Raw genomic sequence first — 8,510 nt, 5'->3', positions numbered from 1 at the left:
CGGTGATACTTCCTCAAGCCTGATATGAATGGACGCATTTGCGTTTACAAGATTTTAAATCTATAAATGAATATAATTCTGCAATGTTTCGAATCACCTCACGAATGAAATTATGTGGGAAAAAAATAACTAATCATGATATGTTGGAGAAAACTTTCTCAACCTTCCATGCCTCAAATGTGCTCCTACAGTAGCAGTATCGAAAGAAATGGTTTAAAAAATATTCTGAGTTAATTTCTTGCCTTCTTGTTGCTGAACGCAACAATGAGTTGTTATTGAAAAATCATGAAGCACGCCCAGCTGGCGCTGCCCCATTTTCTGAAGTAAATATGGCAAATTACCCCAGAAGAGGTAAATGGCAAGGTTTTAATAATAAGAAGAATTATGGAAGGAAAAAGAATTATGTTCAAAAGAGAGGATCTCACCAGAAGTGGGATAAAGAAAGGAATATCGGGCAGAATAAATCAACAGAGGATAAGTGTTTCCGTTGTGGTGGAAAGGGCCATTGGTCACGTACCTGTCGTACCCCAAGGCACCTAGTCGATCTTTACCATGCATCTTTGAAAAAGGACGACAAAGGAAAGGAAACAAATTTTGTTTCAAATGATGCTGAGAACTCCACCACTCATTATGATGTATCTCATTTCTTTGAGGATCCTGAAGGAAATATTGGTCATTTGATCAATGATAGAATAGTTTAATATGTGGGATTGTGAAGTATCTATGTAAATAAATAATGTAAAGAACTTATTGTTAAGTTTTATTTTCTATGTATTTAAGCTTCAAATGTGATGTACATAAATAATGAAATATTAATGCTTATGAATTTTGAAATTATTAAATGTGTCAAATTTTAAAATAAAATTTTAGTATATGACATTATTTTATGTATAGTGTTTCTTAAAAAAATAATTCTGATTAAGTATTCAATTTAACTATGTATACTACTCATTTTATTATTTGTTTTTGAAGAGAATGGTAAGGATATGTAATGAAGATGTATGCCTTGCGGATAGTGCAAGTTCGCACACTATTCTCAAAAGTGATATATATTTTACCCATCTTGTGCCAAAAGATGAATATGTTAATACTATTATTGGCTCAGGCAATGTGATAGAAGGCTCCGGAAGAGCTATAATTTTGTTTCCTGGAGAAACAAAATTTATAATAAATAATGCACTATTATCTACCAAGTCTCTAAGGAACTTGTTGAGTTTCAAAGATATTCGCCGAAATGGATATCATGTTGAGACAATGAATGAGGGAAATCATGAGTATTTATGTATCACAACTCATGATTCAAATAAGAAAGTTATATTAGAAAAATTACCCTCACTTTCATCTGGGTTGATTATACCAAGATTAGTGCAATTGAATCACAAATTACTATAAACCAGAAGTTTACTAGCCCAAATGAATTCATAACTTAGCACGACCGATTGGGTCATCCGGGAACAACCATGATGAGGAGAATTATTGAAAACTCTCATGGATATTCACTAAAGAACCAGAAGATTCTTAAAACTAGTGAATTTTGTTGTGCTGCATGTTCTCAGGGAAAGTTAATTTTAAGGCCATCACCAGCAAAGGTTGGATTTGAGTCCCCTGAATTCCTAGAAATGATTCAAAGTGATATATGTGGACCTATTCATCCACTATGTGGATCTTTTAGATATTTTATGGTCCTAATAGACACATCTTCAAGATGGTCACATGTGTGCTTATTATCTTCTCGCAACCTGGCGTTTGCGAGGTTACTGGCTCAAATTATTCGATTAAAAGCACAATTTCCAGAAAATCCAATCAAAGCAATTCGTCTTGATAATGCTGGTGAATTTACTTCCCAATCCTTTGATGCTTATTGTATGGCTAATGGAATAAGTGTTGAACATCCAGTAGCTCATGTTCACACGCAAAATGGGTTAGCAAAATCACTTATTAAACGCCTCCAATTAATTGCTAGACCCTTACTTATGAGAACAAATCTCCCAACCTCGGTTTGGGGGCATGCTGTTTTACATGCCGCAGCACTTATTCGTTTGAGGCCAATGAGTTACCGTCAGTTCTCTCCTATGCAATTAACTTTTGGCCAGCAGCCAAACGTTTCCCATTTAAGAATATTTGGGTGTGCGATATATGTTCTCATTGCACCATCTAATCGCACCAAAATGGGACCCCAAAGAAAATTGGGAATATATGTTGGATATGATTCTCCCTCTATAGTGAGGTAACTTGAGATACAAACTGGAGATGTATTTAAAGCCCGGTTTGCGGATTGTCATTTTGATGAATCAAAATTTTCAACATTAGGGGGAGAGAATAAGCTTCCTGAAAAGGAACTTAACTGGAATGCATCATCGTTGATGCATTTAGATCCTCGATCAGGACAATGTGAACTAGAAGTTTAAAAGATTATACATTTGCAAAGAATAGCAAATGAATTGCCTGATGCATTTTCCGATACAATGAGGATAACCAAATCTTATATACCAGCGAAAAATGCTCCAATTCGAATTGATGTCCCAGTAGGACAAGTAGCCACTGAAGCAAATTCACGCCAGAATCGTGGTAGGCCTATCGGTTCTAAAGATAAAAATCCTCGAAAGAGAAAAGAGGTAAATAATATTCCTGTTGAAAAAGACATAGTAGAGACACCTGCAGTTGTCCAAAATCATGATATAACGCCAGAAGACGTTCAGGTACCTGAAAATAGTGAAAATGACGAGATCTCGATAAATTATGTCTTTACAAGAGAGAAATAGGACCGAAATAAGACAATTGTCAATGAAATATTTGCATATAATGTGGCATTAAATATCATGCATGAAAGTAAGGATCTTGAGCCAAGATCAGTCGAAGAATGTCGATAAAGGAATGATTGGCCAAAATGTAAAGAAGCCATGAAGGCTGAATTAGACTCACTTGCAAAACGTGAAGTCTTCGGACGTGTAGTCTGTACACCTGAAGATGTAAAACCTGTTGGATATAAGTGGGTATTTGTGAGAAAACGAAATGAGAAAAATGAAGTTGTGCGTTACAAAGCCCGACTTGTGGCACAAGGTTTTTCACAAAGGCCCGGTATAGATTATGAAGAAACGTATTCTCCTATAGTGGATGCGATAACATTGCGTTATTTGGTCAGTTTATCTGCATATCATAAACTGCATATGCATTTAATGGATGTGGTAACAGTCTATTTATACGGCTCATTAGATCGGGATATCTATATGAAAGTCCCTGAAGAACTAAAGATATCTAAACCATCCAGTGAATATTCACAAGGGATATACTCAGTCAAATTGCAAAGATCTTTATATGGTCTAAAGCAATCTGGACGAATGTGGTATAATCGTCTTACTGAGTATCTGGCCAAAAACAGATTTAAGAATGATGATATCTGCCCGTGTGTTTTCATAAAGAAATCTGCATCTGGATTCATTATAATTGCTGTGTACGTTGATGATTTAAATATCATTGGAGCTCCTAAAGAGATTTCAACAATTATAAAAACTCTAAAAGAAGAGTTTGAGATGAAAGATCTTGGAAAGACTAAATTTTGTCTCGGCCTGCAGATCGAGCATACAAAAGATGGGATCTTTATTCATCAAACAACATACACAGAAAAGATCTTGAAGAGATTTTATATGGATAAGTTACATCCATTAAGTACTCCAATGATCGTAAGATCTTTGGATGTGAAAAAGGATCAATTTCGTCCTAAAGAAGAGAACAAAGATATCCTTGGTCCTGAAGTACCATATCTTAGTGTCATTGGAGCGCTAATGTATCTTGCTAATAATACGCGACCTGACATATCATTCACGGTGAATTTACTAGCAAGATATAGTTCCTCTCCAACCAGAAGACATTGGAGTGGAATCAAGCAAATCTTTCGATATCTTCATGGAACGGTTGATATGGGATTGTTTTATCCCTATAGATCCATGTCACAATTAGTTGGCTATGCAGATGCTGGATACTTGTCTGATCCACATAAAGGGAGATCTCAAACAGGATACCTGTTCACATATGGTGGTACAGCTATATCATGGAGATCCACGAAACAGACGATAGCAGCAACCTCCTCTAATCATGCTGAAATACTGGCAATTCATGAAGCTAGTCGTGAGTGTTTTTGGCTGAGGAGTTTGATTTAATATATTTTGTCGTCATGTAGACTGATTGATCATAAGATAGCTCCAACTATCCTGTTTGAAGATAATACAGCATGCATTGCTCAACTTAAAGGTGGATACATCAAAGGTGATAGAACAAAGCATATTTCTCCCAAATTATTCTTCACTCATGATCTTCAAAATCAAGGGACAATTGATGTCCAACAGATCCGCTCATGTGACAACCTGGCAGATTTATTTACAAAGTCACTCCCAAAATCCTCCTTTGAAAGATTGGTACATGAGATTGAGATGCGCCGATTTCGAGACATTAAATGATGTCGGCAAGAGGGGGAGACTGTACTCTTTTTTTCTTGGTCAAGTTTTTTTTCCGTTAGATTTTTCTTGACAAGGTTTTTAATGAGGCAGTCTCCATCACAAAGGATATTGTACTCTTTTTCCTTCACTAATTTTTTTTCCACTGGGTTTTCTTTAGTAAGGTTTTAATGAGGCATATTCCTAAATGGTCATCCAAGGGGGAGTGTTGTGATATGTTCAAAAATGTGGATGACCATTATGGGCGGCTGATTTTTCCTATGAAGAAATGAAGCCCCCAAGACAAATTGAAATTAAATAAAGTTTGAAAATGTCCATACTTTACCTCTATAAATAGTGAGGTATGAAAGAATTGACGTACAGTAACACAGAAGCAATATAAAAATATTCTCTCCATTTCTCTTACTATAAATAAATGCAATTTTCTCTCTTTTTACTTTTAGAGTAAATATCCTTTCCGGCCCCTATCCATTTTGAAAATTGACTACCCGCCCCCTATCCTTTATAAATTATCAAATCAGCCCTTATCCATTTACTCCGTGATACCAATTAGCCCTTGAGTTGGTTTCTCCGTTCAAAGTTGACGGAAAACGCTGAGGTGTAATGTGCTATCTGTGACGTGGCTTTGGATCATCAAACGTGGATTGCTCTGTAAGCATGTGGACAAATAAGCCCCTGCAGACTCAACAAAATGACGTCGTTTTGCTTGGCATCATTTTGCTCGTTTGGGGTGAAATCTCATTCTCCCCCTTGTGCACACCCCAATCACCATACATCACCCTCGTTCTATCCTGAAAATTACGAAGAAACCCTAAGAGACCGAAACGTCTCCCTCCAAGCAAGCTGACAGAGACTTCCAACAGGGAGGGGTTGACGGTGCTGCAGACGGAGGAATTGACGGCGCTACTAAGGTTAGTGTCGCTATCTGAGTCTTGAAGCTTGGTTAGCTTGTGTTGCTCCATTTTTTTTCTGAACTTGGTTACTGTTAATGATGATTTAGATTAGTGATCACCCCATGCATGTTCTAAAATGTTAAAATGAGGCGTGATGGAAGTTGTTAATTAATTTCTAATTATTGCACATTGTTGTTCTAATAGATGTCATATGAAATAGTCCCTGTTTTTCATCATGGGGGTTCGTTTGAAAGGGATGAAGATGGTGCATTGTTCTACCGCGACGGAAGTGTTAAGACATTTCCTCCATTAGACATAGATTATGTTAATTTCAAGGATTTGGAGGAAATGTTCAAGGGTTTAGGGTATACAAGTTACAAACAGGTGTATTGGTATGATGGCAGTTCCCTTGATTTAGAGTCTGGGTTGCATGTTCTGAAAGGGGATAAGGAAATCAATGAAATATGTGATAAAAAGATGGAGAATGTGGAGTCGGATTTGTTGGTTATTTACTTTGAGCATGATGTTAGTCAACCAATATATGGCCCTGATGTTGTTGAGGTAGATTCACCTTCTTCCAATGATGGATATGAAACAACCGAAGACGAACCCTACAAACCCCCTCCAACTGGATTAGAATCTGATAGTAGTAGTAGTGATGAGGAAGTAAATGTACAGAGGAAGAGTGTGAGGAAGAAGCAGCCTAGTGTGAGGATGAAAGAGGCAATGGATGCTGGACAAAAGGGTGCTAGGAAGAAGAGTTGTGTTAGACAACAAACACCTAAGAAGAAGAAGAATGTGACACCTGGTATTTTTGGTGATAAGGACATGTCTCCTAGGACTAAGAATAAGAAGGCTAAGAGGTATGTTGGAAGAAAAAGAAAACATGTTCTATCCCAACAAGAAACAGACAATGAGCCAAATAGTAGGCCTAGTGGAGATCAAGGTAATGGGCCAGGTGATGTTGACCCAAATGATGAGGCAAGGGATAAGCCCAATCCAGATCCAGTGGCTGAGGAGTTGGACTCAGACCTGGAAAATCCATATGAATATGAGTCTGAGGCATTTAACTCCCCAATTTCTGATTCAGATGAGGAGCATAAGGCAAGATATCCTGATTTTAATGAGGATGCAGAGTATGGTGAAGTTCAGTTTCAGGTTGGACAACACTTTGAGACCATGGCAATGTTCAAGCAAGCACTTAAGGATTACTTTGTATATGAGGGAAAAGAGCTTATGTATTTGAAGAATGAGCCAAAGAGGATTAGAGCAAGGTGTGCTGAGGAGGGTTGTCCATGGCTGGTGTTTTGCTCTCATAATAGTCAGAGTCTCAGTTTTCAAATCAAGACATTCATTGGAGAGCATAACTGTGGTAGGAATTTGAGCAGCAACATGGCTGATAGATCTTGGATGACAAGTAAGCTAGTAAAAAGGTTGGTAACTCAACCTCTGATGACTCCGAAAGAGGCACTAGAGCACATGAAGCAGGAATATAATGTCTATATAAATTATAGGATGATATACAGATCCTTGAAAGCTGCTAGAGAGCAAGTAATTGGAAAGGAGCGAGAACAATATAGAAAGCTGCATGACTACTTAAATGAAATTCACAAAAGCAATCCTGGATCCACTGGTATGGTTGATGTCATTCCTCAACCGGAGGGTCGTCCACTCTTCAATAGGTTGTACATTTCACTGGATGCTTGCAAGAAAGGATTCAAGGTGGGCTGTCACCCTCTGATTGGATTGGATGGATGCTTCTTAAAAGGGTACTTCGGAGGTCATCTGTTGTCAGCTGTGGGGCAGGATGCCAATAATAGTTTCTTTGTTATAGCTTTTGCTATAGTTGAAGCTGAGAACACTGATTCCTGGAAATGGTTTCTTTCAATCCTGCATGATGATGTTGGTTCTGTGGCTGCCAATGGGTGGAACTTCATGTCTGACCAGCAGAAGGTTACATTCCTTCTTTCTTTGTATTTCCTTTTTGTTATATGGTTTGTGTTCTGTGTTTATAAATTAATTCAACTGTTCTTATGAACTGTTATTGCAGGGTTTGGCTAAGGCATTGCATGAGGTAATGCCACAAGCCCATCATAGGAATTGTGTCTTACATATATGGAAAAATTTCATCAAGCACTTTAAGGACAAGCACACAAAAGGGCTGGTTTGGAAGGCTGCTAAGAGCACAACAATGAGGGAATTCAAAGACTCAATGGAACTTGTGAAGAAGGTGAACACAGCTGCTTGGGAGTATCTACGGAAGTTTGATCCTGGTTCATGGACGAAGGCTTACTTTAGCCATGGCCCGAAGTGTGACAACATCACCAATAACATGTGCGAAGTTTGGAATGCCAAGATCGTGGAGTATAGAGAGAAACCGATTTTAACTATGTGCAAGGAGCTTCGAAGTTACATAATGCGAAAGATGGCAGGGCACAAGCACAAAATAAGCAAATGCAAGGGTAAATTGGCTCCAGTTCAACAACTAAGGCTGGATGAGTACATCATTCCTGAGAGCAATAAGTGGACAGCAGAGTGGGCTGGGGATGAGGCAAGGGTATTGTTTGAAGTTCAGAGGTACCAGACCAGAGTGGCTGTCAATTTACAAAGACATACATGTGCTTGCAACGTTTGGCAACTAACAGGTATAATCATCAACTCATTTCTTGGCAATTATTTAAGTAAAGTTTGAGTGAGTAAAGGTCATTTCTGTATCCATCCTACCAGGGTTGCCTTGCAAGCATGCAGTAGCTGCTATCTCAAGGTTAAGGAAACAAGGGCTGAAACCAGAGGATTTTGCACATAAATGGCTTACAATGGAAGCTGTTCGGGCTACTTATGGGGACTCCATTAAACCAGTGAATTCTGAGGAGTTTTGGGAAGAAACAAACAGGCTACGTCCAGAGGCACCAATCATTAGGAGACCCCCAGGGAGACCAACCAAAAAAAGGGCTGTTGATGTGGTGGCTGAGTCACAAATGCAGCAGCAAGGTCACAAGGTGAGGAAGTCTTTCCAAGTCACGTACAGTAAATGTGGGCAAAAGGGACACTACCACATGACTTGCAAAGGAGCTCATGCAAATCCGAATTGGCAGCCAAAACGAAAGAAGGCAAAGCAACAACAAACTGGAAACCAATCATCACAGCCACCTCCAGATCAGCAGGA

Source organism: Arachis duranensis, chromosome 5 (assembly GCF_000817695.3).
Source record: "Arachis duranensis cultivar V14167 chromosome 5, aradu.V14167.gnm2.J7QH, whole genome shotgun sequence".
Lineage (NCBI taxonomy): Eukaryota > Viridiplantae > Streptophyta > Magnoliopsida > Fabales > Fabaceae > Arachis > Arachis duranensis.
The sequence above is the reverse complement of the archived record's forward strand: the minus strand, read 5'-3'. Positions refer to the sequence as shown.